The 17,205-nt window shown below is 51.3% G+C and overlaps 1 protein-coding gene across 1 annotated transcript in view; it reads left to right on the top strand.

Annotated features, from left to right (window-relative positions):
• The first annotated feature begins 13,237 nt into the window (after positions 1-13,237).
• Positions 13,238-17,205, top strand: part of HELZ2 (helicase with zinc finger 2) — a 53,412-nt gene continuing 49,444 nt past the window's right edge. Inside the window, exon 1 of the mRNA XM_077831902.1 lies at positions 13,238-13,364. The gene's annotated coding sequence lies outside the window, so the exon portion shown is untranslated. The remainder of the gene's footprint in view (positions 13,365-17,205) is intronic.

Genomic DNA, 17,205 nt, shown 5'->3' with positions numbered 1-17,205 from the left:
ACAACAGCCTGTAAGTAACTAGCACCACTCTATTTGCATAACAGACCTATGAGGCTGACAGCATGATGCTGACTCACTCAAACACTTGATTACGTTTCTTTGATAGCCGGGAAGCACACCAAGTTTCGTTTCTCCTGCTGAAGTCTTGCTGGTCCTTGATTACAAACCAGGAGCAACCCTCAGCTACTACACTAGTCTACAAATAATAGACCCCAGGGCCCATGGATTGCCAGCTAAGATGTATGTTCAGTCTCCTAGCAGCTTGCAGCATATGCTACCATCAGCAGGATGGTGTTGATGGCGAAGGGGGACTGCAAAGTCCCCCTTGCCCTCCCATCATCATCCTCCAGCTTCGGCAGGTGCAATCTTGACCGGCAAGGCTGTTCTCCTTTGCTAAGTATTCAGCACTAAGGAACTGTTGGGTTCTCTTTACTGTCTTGCAACGCTGTGTTCTCATATCAAACACGAAAACAGCCTGCGTAAGAGCTGAGGAGATGCTGAGTTCCTCATCCCTGGGTCTCAGTAAACAAGTCCCTCCCTCTGGGAGGGGTGGCAGGGAAAGCTACATCACACAGCTTTGGAGGCTGCCTGTTTTCTTACTGCTCAGTGTGAGAAATGGAAACAGAAACTTGTAACTTCCTGGAGTGTTTCTTTTGCTTCGTGTTTCAGAACAACCAAATTCTGACTCCGAGTGACTCAGGGTCTTTTCTCTCCCCACCCACTTCTTTATGAAATCACCCATCAGGATCGTAGCTACTTCCTTGCTTTTTCTCTGTTTTCAAGAACTGAACCGTTGAGCATCAAGTGCCTCTCTCCTATAGCTCAGATAATCCCCTGCACGGGAACAGGCTGCAGATCATGGGACCTGTGCAGCCTTTCCGTATACCTTTGCAGCCCTGGCAGAGTGGTCCTTTAGTGTTTTCTCTCTTGGCTCCCATGGCCACGGTCCTGTTGAGCACACAGCTGGCCAAACAGCAGGACACCTCAGCCATTCTCTTGCTTTCCCTTTGTGCCGCTCTCTGAGTGGGTTTCGGGAGGTGTTTATAGCCAGCTTTTGAAGCAGAAACGAAGACCTCATCAGTGCGAAAGATTTGAAATAATGAGTCCAGCCTCCCCACCCCTGCATTATGAGGCTAGCTTTAAAAAATCTTGTGATTTCTTAATAAATGCTGGGGGTGGGGTGACCGGATGTCCCAATTTTATAGGGACAGTCCTGAATTCGGGGGCATTTTCTTATATAGGTGCCTATTACCCCCACTCCCATCCCGATTTTTTACACTTGCTGTCTGGTCACCCTAGCTGGGGTGGGGGAGGGGAGAGGTAATTTTTCTTCTGTTTTCTTGGGTCTGTACAGGTCACTTTTCCAAGCTTTTCTCCCTCACAAGGAGGCCTAGAAACTTTTTTTTTTTTTTTTTTTAAAGAAAGCTGAGATTCTTCCCTCATCCCATGACTCCAGGAGCTGGGGTTTTAAGAAAAAACACCCAAGAGTGTGAGATTCATGATGAAATCATAGGAGCTGGCAACACTGCTGAGACCTTGCACGGTTTGCAGCCATAATCCCCCCGGGGAGAGTACCACTGGAAGCAACAGGAGTGGAAGCTATCGCATGTGCAGGACTTAGAGGATGCTGCTGCTGGTGGAACTGCCCCAGCTACAACTTACACAGTGCTGTCGGGGAATCTCATTTTGACATGGCTGGCTCCTGGACGGGTTCCATGGGGTAGGGGGTGCTGCCGGCTGGCCTGTCCCCCCAGCCCAGGAAGGATGCATGCTGCACCCAGAGTCTGTTCTGGCCCTTCCTTCAGGGCACAGTTTGTTCTTCAAACACAAAGCAACACCACAAGCTATTCCACTGACACAAGCAGGCTGCAGGAGCCTGGAGGCCTTTCCCCTCGCATCTCTCCCCCCTCTAGGACCTGCCATAGGAAACCACCTCCTTCCTCTAGCCTTTAAGGGAGCATTTCCAGCCCTTTATAGGACTCACGTGACCCCTTCCCATCTGGGCTTAATAATCTTTTCTCCCAGCCCCAAACAGCTGTTCTTACATGGCCTCTGGCTGTGAACAACCAAGGGGCCATCCACCCTGCTACAGGGGGCCTTAACACTGTTCCTGAATTAAGCACCATTCTGGATCATTGATAAGATCCTGTCTACAGAGTGCACAATGGAACAGTGTTGTAACAAGATCAGGGGCCACCCTTGGTGAAAATGGTTCCCATGACATAGCTCTGCTGGTTGGCTGGGCTTTATACATGAGAACGATGTCCCTCATTCTGGACTATTTTGTCTCTGAGTGGTAACATGGTTGGGCCTGAACATCCCTGCATGATGCATATCACGTCTGTGGCTGGCTGTTTACACAAACTCCTCAGCCATAGTTCAGCTGATAGTGGGATGTGTATTTTGCACTTTGTTCATTCTGATTATTCCCCTCCTCCAGGAAGTTAGACAGAAAAGTTACTGCAAGGATGATACAGTGGGATTGTGTATTTATTCCGCTACTAGACCGGCTTTGCCTCACTTTATAAGTCCAGACAGGAATTTTCTGTGTGTCATTGCTTCTCATTCTCCAGGGACCAGAGAGCCCAGCCACCCTCATTCTGCCTCTTGCATCATCTCTCTTAATGAAGTTGCACAATAGGAACTTCTCAGCTGTTTTTTGTTAATAATGTGCAGGGAAGAACAGAATCCAGCTCTCTCTGCCACAGCTGTCCTGGTGCTGCAGGGCTAACAGGAGAAAATAACCATTTCATGCGGTCAGTGACGCGAGCAGCCAGGACCTGAAGGTGCAAAGGGAGCAGCTATCATTGGGGTCACAGACATTGGCATTTTCTTCAGTAACTTTTCTAATCATTATGATTTGTATTGAATTGGCAGCTAAAGGCTGCTCTGACCAGGTCTTCTTTGCACTAAATGTTGTAAACAACACCCAGGTCCCAGCCCCAAAGAGCTTACAATCTAATTTAAAACAAGATGAAACAAACGAGTGTCACAAACTGGGGGGAGGGAGAAAAACACCAAACTCTAAAGAGACTCTGTGCCGAAACGTGCCAGGGCCTGGGCACCTCCTGAAGTGGGAATTGAGGGTATTTAGCATCTCTCAGGATCAGGCCCCCTGATGGTTAGGCCCAAAATTTGTGTTTAAAAGTTTTGTGTTGTGATTAAAAGTTTTACAGATCTTGCTATGGACAGGCATGTTGACACTGAGACTTGTGCTCAATTAAAAGAAATGACTTTGGCTTGGATTTGAACTTTCCTCTGCAATCTTATGCAATAGTGCTGGTGGCACTAAGAAATGGAAAACAAAACTGATTTATTCACAGAAGGGAAACTGATTGGACCTTGTCTACCTGCAAAAACTGTACCACTTTACCTGCACTGGCATAATTGAACTGCTACAACCCACCTAGTGTGGATGCAATTACACCAGTCAAAGTTGCTTTGAATTGGGTCCCTGAAATTATTTATTACTATTTATTATCTTAGAAGAAGAACAAATCTTCTCGAAGACAGTTTGTAGGACTAGACAGGAGGGTGTTAAACTAGTAACAAAAGGAGAGGGTGAAAAGAGGGAACAAAAAAGCATTCATTTAGAACAAAATCAAGATGTCACAAACAAAATTAATCAAGACACCAAAACAGGTGAAGAGAAGAAATTCTTAAGTTGCCTCTACACCAGAGCTAGGCAGGCCCACCGACAGAAATTCCAGGGGCCAGGGCCATCCCTAGGTGGGGGGGCGTGGACCGGGGCGGAAGTGACGAATCCATCGCTTCTGGCACCGCACACAGGGGCCCCCCAAAGCACAGTGCCCGGAGCAGTCTTGCAGTGCCCACAGTGGTGCCTGGAGTAGTGCCCAGAGTGGCCCTTTTAAATCACCTGAGCCCCTGGGCAGTTGCCCCATTTGACCCCTACGTCAGCCGGCCTGATGCTAGGAGCTTGGGAAATAAACAAGAGGAATTGGAATTGCATATTTATGAGCATAAATTTGATCTAGTTGGTATTACTGAAACCTGCTAGGAAGATTCATATTCAAAGGGGAGGGGGAGTGGCATTCTATGTCAAAATGACATTTCCTGTTTCTGAGACACTTATAACTTGGAAGCAAATGATCTTGAATGCTTATGGATCAATGTCCCAATAGATAAAGCATAAGCTGCGGTATTAGTTGGCATCCACTACAGACCACCAAACCACATTAAAGAACAGGATGACTGGCTCCTTATGAGCCTAGGTATAATGTGTAGTGGGGAAAAAGCTGCATTATTTTGGGGGGCTTCAATCTGAGTGACACATGCTACTCATCTCATACTGTCAGTACAAAACATCCTCGGATTTTCTCAATATTACAGATTTTATATATTAGATGTCTCTTGACAGATAAAAAGGAACTGATCATACAACTACAAATTAATGTTAGCTTAGGTACACGTGAACATGACTTGATCACATGTGTTCTGTGCAAACAGGATAAAGTCCAAACCAGTCATATATATACTTGGTGCTTCAAAAGGGTCAATTTAACAAAGCTGAAAACAATTATGAGCCAAAACAGTTGAGAAAAAGAATGTAAATGAAAAATGTGATTGATAATTGGAAACTGTTTCAGAACATTTTACTGGATGCTCAAAAAGCCACAACTGAGAAAGAAGAAAGCCACACTAGTTTAAAAAAACCTAACCTGACTTAGAAGGGCAATGAAAGCAGATATATATAACAACTGGAAGAAAGGGGAAGGTGAAAGCAATTAATTTAAATCAGAAGCTCTGAATTGTAGAAAATTGATAAGGGAAGCAAAAGAACAGAAGGCAAACTCAATCATCAACAGAGTTACATACAATAAAAAGTTTTTAAAGTATATTGGGAACAAAAGGAATCATAACAATGGTATTGGTCCACTATAAGATGGAAATGGTAGAACATTCAGTGCTAATGCAGAAAAAGCAGAAGTGATCAAAAAATATTTCTGTTCTGTGGTTGGGAAAAAGCTAGAAGATTTAGTCATAATTGACGAAAATGAACTACTTTCCATTCCAACAGGAACTCTGGTGAATGTTAAACAGCAACTACTAAACATTTTAAAATCAGCAGGTCTGGATCCAAGAAAGCTAAAAGAGCTGGCTGAGGAGCAGTCTGGACCATGAATGTTGATTTTCAAGACGTCTTGGAACGCTGGGGAAGTTTCACCAGACTGGAAGAAAGGTATGTTGTGCCAGTATTTAAAAAGGGTAAAAGGGACAGGCAATTATAGGCCTGTAAGTCTGACATTGATCCTGGACAAAGTAATGGAATGGTTGATATGGGACTCGATTGATAAAAATTAATGATAAGTAATATAACTAATGCCATTCAACATGGCTTATGGAAAATAGATCTAGTCAGCTCACATGATTTGTTACGAGAGTACAAGGTAAGGTAATAATGTTGATGTATTATACTTAGACTGCTGTAAGGCATTTGACTTGGTGCCACACAACATTTTGATTAAAAAATTAAAATGATACAAACTCAAATGACACCCAATGGCACACTAGGCTACAATCCAGACCAATGAGTAGTTGTGTCACCCGTGCCCTGTGCCTGAGGTGCCCTTTGTAATGCCTTTGATGCTGTAGCCTCCAGCCTGAACTGCCCACAAACCACCTCCAGCATGTAAATCATTCCCAGCTATATCTGTAAAAAGAAAAGGAGGACTTGTGGCACCTTAGAGACTAACCAATTTATTTGAGCATGAGCTTTCGTGAGCTACAGCTCACTTTATCGGATGCATTCAGTGGAAAATACAGTGAGGAGATTTATATACACACAGAACATGAAAAAATGGGTGTTTATCATGCACACTGTAAGGAGAGTGATCACTTAAGATGAGCTATTACCAGCAGGAGGGGGGGGGGAAGAAAACCTTTTGTAGTGATAATCAAGGTAGGCCATTTCCAGCAGTTAACAAGAACGTCTGAGGAAGGGAGGGGGGGGAGAGGGAATAAACAAGGGGAAATAGTTTTACTTTGTGTAATGACTCAACCACTCCCAGTCTCTATTCAAGCCTAAATTAATTGTATCCAATTTGCAAATTAATTCCAATATATCTGTGTGTACTGCAACCAGGCAGCCACACCCTGACTCCTACCAGCTTTAAAGCTTACCACAGGGTGACCCCTCCTCTCTCTCCCTGTCTGTCTCTCACCCAAGGCAAAGGAAAATAGCCATTGGAATTGGGGAGGGGGAGAGCGTGGTCCTGACTTGAGAGTTTGGTCACTAAGCTGCTGGAGCATGTGGTGTGAAACTTTGCTTGAATCTAATACAGTTTGTTAAGTCAGGCACTAGTAAATGTTTTGTGATGGGTAGGATCACAGAGCCCCCCTTGGGAACTGCCGACTGATGGGCCAAGACTACTTCGGCCCCTGCTTTCCCTGCCCTCCCAGCCTGGGACTTCAGTGCCGTGCCTGGTTTGAGCCAGACCCACTAGCCTGCTGCAAACCCAGACCCAGGTCTGAACCATGTCCCCTGACAGCTGTAGGCTTAAACTGAAAGCAGCTTAAGAAGCGTTCCTGTCTTTGACACTCAGATGCCCAACTCCCAATGGGGTCCAAACCTCAAATAAATAAGTTTTACCCTGTGTAAAGCTTATACAGGGTAAACTCATAAATTGTTCACCCTCTATAACATGATAGAGAGATATGCACAGCTGTCCCCCCCCCCCCAGGTATTAGTACATACTCTGGGTTAATTAATAAGTAAAAAGTGATTTTATTAAATACAGAAAGTAGGATTTAAGTGGTTCCAAATAGTAACAGACAGAACAAAGTGAATTACCAAGAAAAATAGAATAGAACCCACAAGTCTATGTCTAGTACCGTAATAAAACTGAATACAGTTAAAATCTCACCCTCAGAGATGTTTCAATAAGTTTCTTTCACAGACTGGATGCCTTCCTAGTCTGGGCACAATCCTTTCCCCTGGTACAGCCCTTGTTCCAGCTCAGGTGGTAGCTAGGAGATTTCTCATGATGGCCGCCCCATTTGTTCTCTTCCACCCACTTATATATCTTTTGCATAGGCGAGAATCCTTTGTCCCTCTGGGTTCCTACCCCTCCTTCTCAATGGAAAAGCACCAGGTTAAAGATGGATTCCAGTTCAGGTGACATGATCACATGTTACTGTAAGACTTCATTATCCACTTGCCAGCAAACACACATACAGGAAGACTTACAAGTAAAACAGAGCCATCTACAGACAATTGTCCTGGTTAATGGGAGCCATCAAGATTCCCAACCACCATTAATGGCCCACACTTTGCATAATTACAATAGGCCCTCAGAGTTATATTTCATATTTCTAGTTTCAGATACAAGAATGATACATACATACAAATAGGATGACCATACTCAGTAGATAAGCTTTGTAAAGATACCTTACAAGAGACCTTTTGCATGAAGCATATTCCAGTTACATTATATTCACACTCATTAGCATATTTTTATAAAATCATATAGAGTGCAACGTCACATGTTTTATGTTTATTTTTCTTGTAACTATTGCTGACTTTCAATGCCTCATTACTTTTACTCACTTCAAATCTCTCTTTGTTGTTAATAAACTTTTTATTGTTTTATCTAATTCCGTGTGTTCAGGTTGAAATGTCTGGGTGACTCCATGTGGGGTAACAAGTTGTGTGCATATTATTCCCTTAAAGGAACAACAGACATAATATATTCAGACTGTCCAGGAGAGGGCTGGGCATACATTTTGGGGGGAAAATCTGGGACTAGCAGTGTGCTGGAGTCACACACATTAAATTGATTATACCCCATCTAACTGATAGGTCTCAAATGTAACCATAAGTGAGGAATCAGCATCAAGCCAGGTGTGTTTTCAATGGGGCCCTGAAAGGATCAGTTCTTGGTCCTACGCTATTTAACATTTTTATTAATGACCAGGAAGAAAACACAAACCATCACTGATAAAGTTTGTGGATGAGAAATAGTTTGGGGGAGTTGTAAATAATGAAGAAGACAGGTCTCTAATACAGAGTGACCCGGATTAATTGGTAAATTAGGTGCAAGCAAACAAAATGTGTTTTAATGCAGCCAAATGTAAAGTCACACATCGAGGAACAAAGAATGTAAGCTATAGAATCATAGAAGATTAGGGTTGAAAGGGACCTCAGGAGGTCATCTAGTCCAACCCTCTGCTCAAAGCAGGGCCAACCCCAACTAAATCATCCCAGCCAGGACTTGTCAAGCCAGGCCTTAAAAACCTCTAAGGAAGGAGATTCCACCACCTCCCTAGAGAACCCATTCCAGTGCTTCACCTCCCTCTTAGTGAAATAGTTTTTCCTATTATCCAACCTAGTCCTCCCCCACTGCAACTTGAGACCATTGCTCCTTGTTCTGTCATCTGCCACCATTGAGAACAACCGAGCTCAGGGGTGGGCAAACTACAGCCCGCGGGCCGGATCCGACCCACCAGGGCTTTGGATTCGGCCCGCAGGATTGCCCCCCCGTGGTGCCTCAGGCCCTGCGCCGCTCTCAGAAGCGGCCGGCGCCACGTCCCTGTGGCCCGGGGCAGAGGGTTCCATGCGTTGCCCTTGCCTCCAGGCACCGCCCCCCTGCCGCTCCCATTGGCCAGGAACGGGGAACCACGGCCAATGGGAGCTTTGGGGGAGGTACCTGGAGGCGTGGCAAGGGCAGTGAGTGGAGCCCTGTGTCTCGTCCCCGCCCCAGAGGCCGCGCAGGGAAGTGGTTCCGGCCGCTGCCCAGAGCAGTGCCACGTGGGGCCACGAGAGGCAGGCAGGGAGCCCGCCCCTGGCCCCGTTGAGCGCCGCTGCCACCCCGGAGCCGCTTTAGGTAAGCCCGAACCCCGCCTGCACCCCGCCCCCCAACTCCCTGCCCTAAGCCCCCTGCCTGCACCCCACACCCCTCCTGTACCCCAACTTCCTGCCCTGAGCCCCCTGCCGCACCCCGCACCCCTCCTGCACCCCAACTCCCTGCCCTGAGCTCCCTCTCGCAGTCCGCACCCCTCCTGCACCCCAACCCCCTTCCCTGAGCCCCCTCATATACCCCGCACTCCTCCTCTGCCCCAATCCCTTGCCCTGAGGCTGTTCCTGTACACCGCACCCCCTCTCACACCCCACACTCCCTCCTGCACCCCAACCCCCTGCCCCAGCCCTGCATACAATTTCCCCACCCAGATGTGGCCCTCTGCCCAAAAAGTTTGCCCACCCCTGGCCTAGCTACGTCCTCTTGGAACCCCCCTTCAGGTAGTTGAAGGCTGCTATCAAATCCCCCCTCACTCTTTTCTTCTGCAGACTAAGTAACTGCAGTTCCCTCAGCCTCTCCTCGTAAGTCATGTGCTCCAGCCCCCTAATCATTTTCGCAGGTTTCGGAGTAGCAGCCGTGTTAGTCTGTATTAGCAAAAAGAAAAGGAGGACTTGTGGCACCTTAGAGACTAACCAATTTATTTGAGCATGAGCTGTCCTGAGCTACAGCTCACTTCATCATTTTCGTTGCCCTCTGCTGGACTCACTCCAATTTGTTCACATCCTTTCTATAGTGGGGGCCCCAAAACTGGACACAATACTCCAAATGTGGCCTCAACAGTGCCAAATAGAGGGGAATAATCAATTCCCTCGATCTGCTGGCAGTGCTCTTACTAATGCAGCCTAATATGCCGTTAGTCTTCTTGGCAACAAGGGCACACTGTTGATTTATATCCAGCTTCTCGTTCACTGTAATCCTCAGGTCCTTTTCCGCAGAACTGCTGCTTAGCCAGTCAGGCCCCAGCCTGTAGCAGTGCATGGGATTCTTCCATCCTAAGTGCAGGACTCTGCACTTTTCCTTGTTGAACCTCAACAGATTTCTTCTTTTGACCCAATTATCCAATTTGTCTAGGTCACTCTAGACCCTATCCCTACCCTCCAGCATATCTACCTCTCCCCCTCACTTAGAGTCATCTGTGAACTTGCTCAGAGTGCAGTCCATCCCATCATCCAGATCATTAATGAAGATGTTGAACAAAACCAGCCCCAGGACCGACCCCTGGGGCACTCCGCTTGATACCGGCTGCCAACTAGACATCGAGCCGTTGATCACTACCCGTTGAGCCCGACAATCTAGCTTTCTATCCTCTTTATAGTCCATTCATCCAATCCATACTTCTTTAACTTGCTGGCAAGAATACTGTGGGAGACCGTATCAAAAGCTTTGCTAAGTCAAGGTATGTCACATATGCCACATTTTAAGGAAAACTTGCCTTAAAGTAATAGACTGAAGGAGCTCAATCTATTTAGTTTAACAAAGACTGAAGATTAAGGGCTGGCTTGACCACAGTCTGTAAGCACCTACATAGGGAACCAATATTTAACAGTGGGCTCCTTCACTCTAGTAGACAAAGGTTGAAGAAGACCCAGTGGCTGGAAGTGGAAGCAAGACACATTCACATTGGAAATAAAGTGCAACATTTGAACAGCGAGGGTAATTAACCACTGGACCAACTCACCACGGGTTGTGATGGATTCTCTATCACTGGCCCTTGTTAGATCAAGACTGGATGTTTTTCTAAAAGATCTGCTCTAGGGCAACAGGAATTAATTCATGGAGGGTCTATGGCCTGTGTTGTGCAGGTGGTCAGACTGATCCCCATGAGCCCTTCTGGCCCTTGGAATCTATGGATCTAACTTACCCCCCAGGCGTCCAAGTTCTGGATGCCAGAGACCATTTGGAACAAGCTGGCCGGGGCAGGGGTCCTGGATTCCGTTCCCCGTAAGCCAGCCCAGGCAATATACCTGCTCCGTGCTTCAGGGTGGGGGGAAGCTCTGGCTTGGTAGGACGCTCAGCCGGAGTCGAGGGGGGCCGGGGGGGGGGGCAGTGCCTATGCAGGAACTGTATGGGTGCAGCAACTTGGGTGTTTTCTGCCCCCTCAGGGCCAGGTTATTTTTGATGGAAAGGTAAGGAGGGCAGCGGTAAAGAGGAAGGGGAGGGGAAAAAGAGCGATGGGTTGGATGCAGGAGGGTAGGAGGAACAGAAGGGCTGTGCATGCACGAGACTGGATGGTGCTGGCTCTGAGTTGGTCTCAACCGAGGCTGGAAAGCAGATGGGGGTAGTCAGCGTGGAGCGGAGTGGGCTGGTTAGTGCTGGCTCTGTCCCCACCCCCCCCAGGCTGGAGGAAAGGGGTGGCTGCGTATGCAGGGGCAGTGCTGGCTTTGTCCCTTCCCCAAGGGTGGCTGTGCAAGCAGGGGGCGGTGCTGGAGGCTGGAGCGATGCATTCAGGGGGCGGTGCTGGGGGGGGCGGAGCTGTGCATGCAGGGGGCGGTCCTGGCTTTGCCCTCAGGGCGGGGGGGGGAGTGTGTGGCTGTGAATGCGGGGGGGCGGAGCTGTGCATGCAGGGGGCGGTGCTGGCTTTGCCCTCAGGGCTGGGGGGGGAGTGTGCGGCTGTGAATGCAGGGGGGGCGGAGCGGTGTATGCAGGGGGCGGTGCTGGGGGGGCGGAGCTGTGCATGCAGGGGGCGGTCCTGGCTTTGCCCTCAGGGCGGGGGGGGGAGTGTGTGGCTGTGAATGGGGGGGGCGGAGCTGTGCATGCAGGGGGCGGTGCTGGCTTTGCCCTCAGGGCGTGGGGGGGAGTGTGCGGCTGTGAATGCGGGGGGGGGGGAGCTGTGCATGCAGGGGGCGGTGCTGGCTTTGCCCTCAGGGCTGGGGGGGGAGTGTGCGGCTGTGAATGCAGGGGGGGCGGAGCGGTGTATGCAGGGGGCGGTGCTGGGGGGGCGGAGCTGTGCATGCAGGGGGCGGTCCTGGCTTTGCCCTCAGGGCGGGGGGGGGAGTGTGTGGCTGTGAATGGGGGGGGCGGAGCTGTGCATGCAGGGGGCGGTGCTGGCTTTGCCCTCAGGGCGTGGGGGGGAGTGTGCGGCTGTGAATGCGGGGGGGGGGGGAGCTGTGCATGCAGGGGGCGGTGCTGGCTTTGCCCTCAGGGCTGGGGGGGGAGTGTGCGGCTGTGAATGCAGGGGGGGCGGAGCGGTGTATGCAGGGGGCGGTGCTGGGGGGGCGGAGCTGTGCATGCAGGGGGCGGTCCTGGCTTTGCCCTCAGGGCGGGGGGGGGAGTGTGTGGCTGTGAATGGGGGGGGCGGAGCTGTGCATGCAGGGGGCGGTGCTGGCTTTGCCCTCAGGGCGTGGGGGGGAGTGTGCGGCTGTGAATGCGGGGGGGGGGGGAGCTGTGCATGCAGGGGGCGGTGCTGGCTTTGCCCTCAGGGCTGGGGGGGGAGTGTGCGGCTGTGAATGCAGGGGGGGCGGAGCGGTGTATGCAGGGGGCGGTGCTGGGGGGGCGGAGCTGTGCATGCAGGGGGCGGTCCTGGCTTTGCCCTCAGGGCGGGGGGGGGAGTGTGTGGCTGTGAATGGGGGGGGCGGAGCTGTGCATGCAGGGGGCGGTGCTGGCTTTGCCCTCAGGGCGTGGGGGGGAGTGTGCGGCTGTGAATGCGGGGGGGGGGGAGCTGTGCATGCAGGGGGCGGTGCTGGCTTTGCCCTCAGGGCGGGGGGGGAGTGTGTGGCTGTGAATGGGGGGGGCGGAGCTGTGCATGCAGGGGGCGGTGCTGGCTTTGCCCTCAGGGCGGGGGGGGGGAGTGTGCGGCTGTGAATGCGGGGGGGCGGAGCTGTGCATGCAGGGGGCGGTGCTGGCTTTGCCCTCAGGGCGGGGGGGGGAGTGTGCGGCTGTGAATACGGGGGGGCGGAGCTGTGCATGTAGGGGGCGGTGCTGGCTTTGCCCTCAGGGCGGGGGGGGGAGTGTGTGGCTGTGAATGGGGGGGGCGGAGCTGTGCATGCAGGGGGCGGTGCTGGCTTTGCCCTCAGGGCGGGGGGGGAGTGTGCGGCTGTGAATGGGGGGGGCGGAGCTGTGCATGCAGGGGGCGGTGCTGGCTTTGCCCTCAGGGCGGGGGGGGGAGTGTGCGGCTGTGAATGGGGGGGGCGGAGCTGTGCATGCAGGGGGCGGTGCTGGCTTTGCCCTCAGGGCGCGGGGGGGAGTGTGTGGCTGTGAATGGGGGGGGCGGAGCTGTGCATGCAGGGGGCGGTGCTGGCTTTGCCCTCAGGGCGGGGGGGGGAGTGCGCGGCTGTGAATGCGGGGGGGCTGGGCTGGAGGGGCCGGCCGGGCTCCCACGGGGCTGCGGTGATGTAATTTCCGCGAGGCGCTGCCATAGGTTTGAATGCAGCGAGGGCCCAGAAACGAAACCGATCGCGGCACAGCCCGGCTTAGAGGGAGCGGGACCGAGTCAGCCCCAGCTCAGCGGCCGCAGCCCGCGGGCCAGGACCCCCCAGCGCCGGGCGGCAGGAGCCGCAGCGCCGCCGCGCAGGGGACACAAAGTTTCCTTCCCTCCATGCGGCCGCCGGGGTAAGAAGCTGGCCGGCCCCCAGCAGGGGCGCTGCGGGCAGGGCTCGGGGACCCCGGGCAGGGCAGTTTGCAAAGTCTCAGCTGGGGGGGGCGGGAGACGAGCCGCTCTCGCTTTCCCCCAGGCTCCCCCTGCCAGCCTGGCTGGGTCCCCGCCGCCCCCTGCGGGATTCCCACGCGGGACCGGCTGACCCGCGTGGGCGGCCCCCGAGCGGGGCGGTGTTGGGGACTGGGGCGGGGGGGGGGGGGGAAGCGGCGCCCTTGTTTCCGGGGCCACCTCCTTCCCCAGGCGCTGCCCGAGAGCCAGCCCGTCGGGTCCCCACTCCGCGGCGACGTGGGATGGGGAAGTGAGAAGTGCCTTCGGGCGTTATCGGCCGTATGAAAGCCCGGAGCGGGGCTGCCCCGGAGCGGGGCCCGTTGGGGGAAGTTCGGGGTCTGGTTTCCCGGCGGGCTGGTGTGTGAGGGGTCGCGAGTCAGATGCAGCCCTTCCACCTTCCCGCGTAGCGTTCGGGGAGAGCCCGGAGCGAGTGAAGTTGTTTGTTTTGGGCAGCAGAGCAGCCTGTCTGCGGTACCGTCCCAGCTAAGGCCCACAAGCAGCGTGTTTCGGGGAAGCCAGGGGCGGCTTTGTCCCGGCTGGGATGGGTTTGGATTCTGCTGTCGGCAGGCGGGTGCAAACCCCTTGGGCAGGCTGTCTGCACTGCTGTGAAGAGGATCTCGCGCTGTGCTAGGAATTGGCACCAATAGGGCATGGGGCCATGAAACCCCGGTGTAGGCAGGCAGTTAGAGAGGTGTGACACTTTGTGTCTCGGAATTGGTTACTTGTCGCTCTGGGGTCCTGTCAGATCCAACTGACTTATTACACTTAATATCTGGGTTTATTTTTTCAGCCACCTCTTAGAAACAAAAGAGAAGTAATATTTGTTTTCTTGGCGGCTTCACAAACCACAGGGGCGCTCTGCCAGGAAGTGAGAACCCTGGCTGCTTGTCTGGGGACTTCATGGGGAGCAGGAGTCTAGGTGGGGCTGTGGAGGCCCATCCATGCACCTGTCACTGGGGTGTGTGGTAGAGGGGAGCTTTGCACCCGAAGATGGGCTGAGCTGCTAGTACCGAAACCATGGCTGGCACAAAGGGAAGGAGCAGTGTTCTGTGGGTATACCAGGTGTGCCAAGATGGGGAGGGCACATCTGGTATGATGACCCATGTAACTCACCCCTAATTAAGGGGGTTAATGGCTCTCTTTAGAGTAACACATTAGAGGATCACTGGTAAATAATTAATCAAGGCAAAGCCTAACTATAAAGACACTAGGCCAAATTCTTTTCTCAGCCTCTTTGGAATTATGGTTAAAGCTCTGTGCGGATTTGTATCCGCATCTGATCTGGCCCGCGGATACTCACATCCACGGATGCAGATATCTGCGGATTTGCAGGGCTGTTGTTATAGTTGCCAGGATGTGCTGAAGAGCAGAATTGGGCCCCTTAAGTACAACTAATACGTTTCTCTACACGTGTGTAGGAGGCGGCGCCTTAAATTCAGGGATCTCTGTTTCCAAGGAAGTTATTTATTATTCATACTAACTTAGCACCTAGAGGCCTGAACCAGAATGGAGACTCGTGCTAGGTGCGGTACAGGCAGAAAGTATGCAGCCCTGATCCCAAGAGTATGCTGGTTTTGGAGTTTAAAGGAATTGTTGTTCTTTGGTGGTTGTTTTTTAAAGCAGCAGATGAGGTAGAGGTGGACAAGCTGAATATTGCACATTGGACTCCATGAGGTGCACGGGAAAAGGGCTGGAGCAGCGGCAAAGGGAGCAGTTCAGTGTAGCAGGGCTTCATGCGAGGAGAAAATATAACCTATGAGAAATAAGCCCAGCTATTAATCCCAATGAGGTAGGAAGTCACTACACATATGTGCTGGCCTTTGGTAAGGGCTGTAATATACCAGCCTCCTCTATCAGGATCTGTGACTTGCATCTAAACTTGAGATCAACGGTGAACCTGCTTAGAATATAGGGTCACGCTTTCTAGTGTTCTCCCACAAAAGGGCGAGTGCACTTTTACAGGCATTTGAAAACTATCCACAATGTTGCTTGCAATGCTTGGGCCCCGATGGGTTAGTGAATGTTCTTGGTGGTTGGGTTCTGATAGCACCCCTCGCTGCTTGGAACAGTCCGGATTTATAACAACCTAAACAATGGTGTGGCAAAGGTATGTCCCAGTGATGATAGCCCTGGATCTCTTTGCAGCGGGGAGAGTTCCCTTTATAGCCCAAAGGGCCAGAAATGTCCTTTCAAAACAAAAGCTGATCTCATAGACCCAGTAGTGCCTGTGGTTTTATATAGCACTTGTCAGTAGCAGATCTCCAAGTGCTTTGCAAAGGAGGTCAGTACCGTTATCTCCATGGGAAAACTGAGGCTCAGGAAAGTGAAGGTCATCCAGCAGGCCACTGGCATAGCTGGGACTAGAACCCAAGTCTCTCAAGTCCCAGCCCAGTGTTTTACCCATGAGACCAGACAGACTTTGAGGTAGTAGGTGCTGAAAACTTCACTCTCAGTGAGCTCTATGCGGTGGGAAGTTCAGCATCCCTAGAAGAAATCTGGTCATTGTTATTTAAGGGCCTGTCTTTAGGTATTCCATTTTAAAGGCCCCAAAGGAAATAGAGATGAAATCTTGGTAGCAGAGTGAACCTGAACCATGCATCCAGCCAGACATGCTGGAGAACATAGGGTCTGATTCAGCAAAGCACTCGAACATATCCTTAATTCACACTGACTTCAGTGGAACTTAAACACGTGCTTCGGGTTTGCACGTGGACCTAAGTGCTTCGCTGAACTGTGGTCACTGTGAGCACACAGTACCTGAGGTCCAGGGACCTGTATGTTCTCCCTGTAACTTTCTACTGGTTTTTGTTGTCGAAGAGACCAAGCTTTAGTTTTAAAATCAAAGAACGTGTCCAGCCCTTTTGACTAGGGCAGAGCTGTTAGGATGGAAGCTGACCTGGTGTGTCCCTGATGCTTCAGTCAAACAATAGCAAATTCAGAGGTGTAAACTATTATCCAAGCAGCCAGTTCAGCTCAACTCCAACCACCCTGATAGCCCCTTTTGGAAATGCTAAGTGTTGTGAAGTGGGGCAGTTAAACTCAATTGACACTGAAGCATTCTCAGAGGCACTATCTTTATGCCCAAATGCTCCCCTCCCATGCACTGTGTAGGAGTCCTTTGTTCTCCCAAGAAGGACTTCCACAGGTTCTCTCTGGAATGTTTTCTATTAGAAGCCTTCCCCCTGCAGCCAGGATCCTGTAAGTCTGCAGCAAGGGCAACAGAGATTGGAGCCAGCTTTAGAGATTCTGTGGCTTTTGGCAGTGTGTCGTCTGCATTAACAAGGAGCCCACTACTCGCTGCAGAATTCCAGAGGCATGGATTGCATGCTGCCCTTTCTGGCCTTGCGGAGGGTACAGAATTGCCATGGCTTGAAATGCTCTGAAGACTCAGGCTATGTCTACACTGGAAACGGTACAGTAGTGCAGCTGCATCACTGTAGCACTATAGTGTAGACACATGCTACGGTGACAGAAGGGGTTCTTCTAACCACCGCTCTGAGCGGTGGTAGCTAGGTTGACGGAAGAATTCGTCTGTCGACCCAGAAGTGTCTGTGCAGTGGTTTAATTACAGCACACAAGGCTTGCAGTTTTTCGCAGCCTTGAGTGATGTAGTTAGGCTGACCTAACTCTGTAGTGTGGCCCCGCCCTGGTGCCTTGAGCTGCCCTCTGGCAGCAGGGGTGTGTGGATGGGGCATTACAATCTTTAAAAAAAAAACCCCAGTGACTGAACCCATTTTTCACTGTAGG

Source organism: Eretmochelys imbricata, chromosome 13 (genome assembly GCF_965152235.1).
Source record: "Eretmochelys imbricata isolate rEreImb1 chromosome 13, rEreImb1.hap1, whole genome shotgun sequence".
NCBI lineage: Eukaryota > Metazoa > Chordata > Testudines > Cheloniidae > Eretmochelys > Eretmochelys imbricata.
The sequence above is the reverse complement of the archived record's forward strand: the minus strand, read 5'-3'. Positions and strand labels throughout refer to the sequence as shown.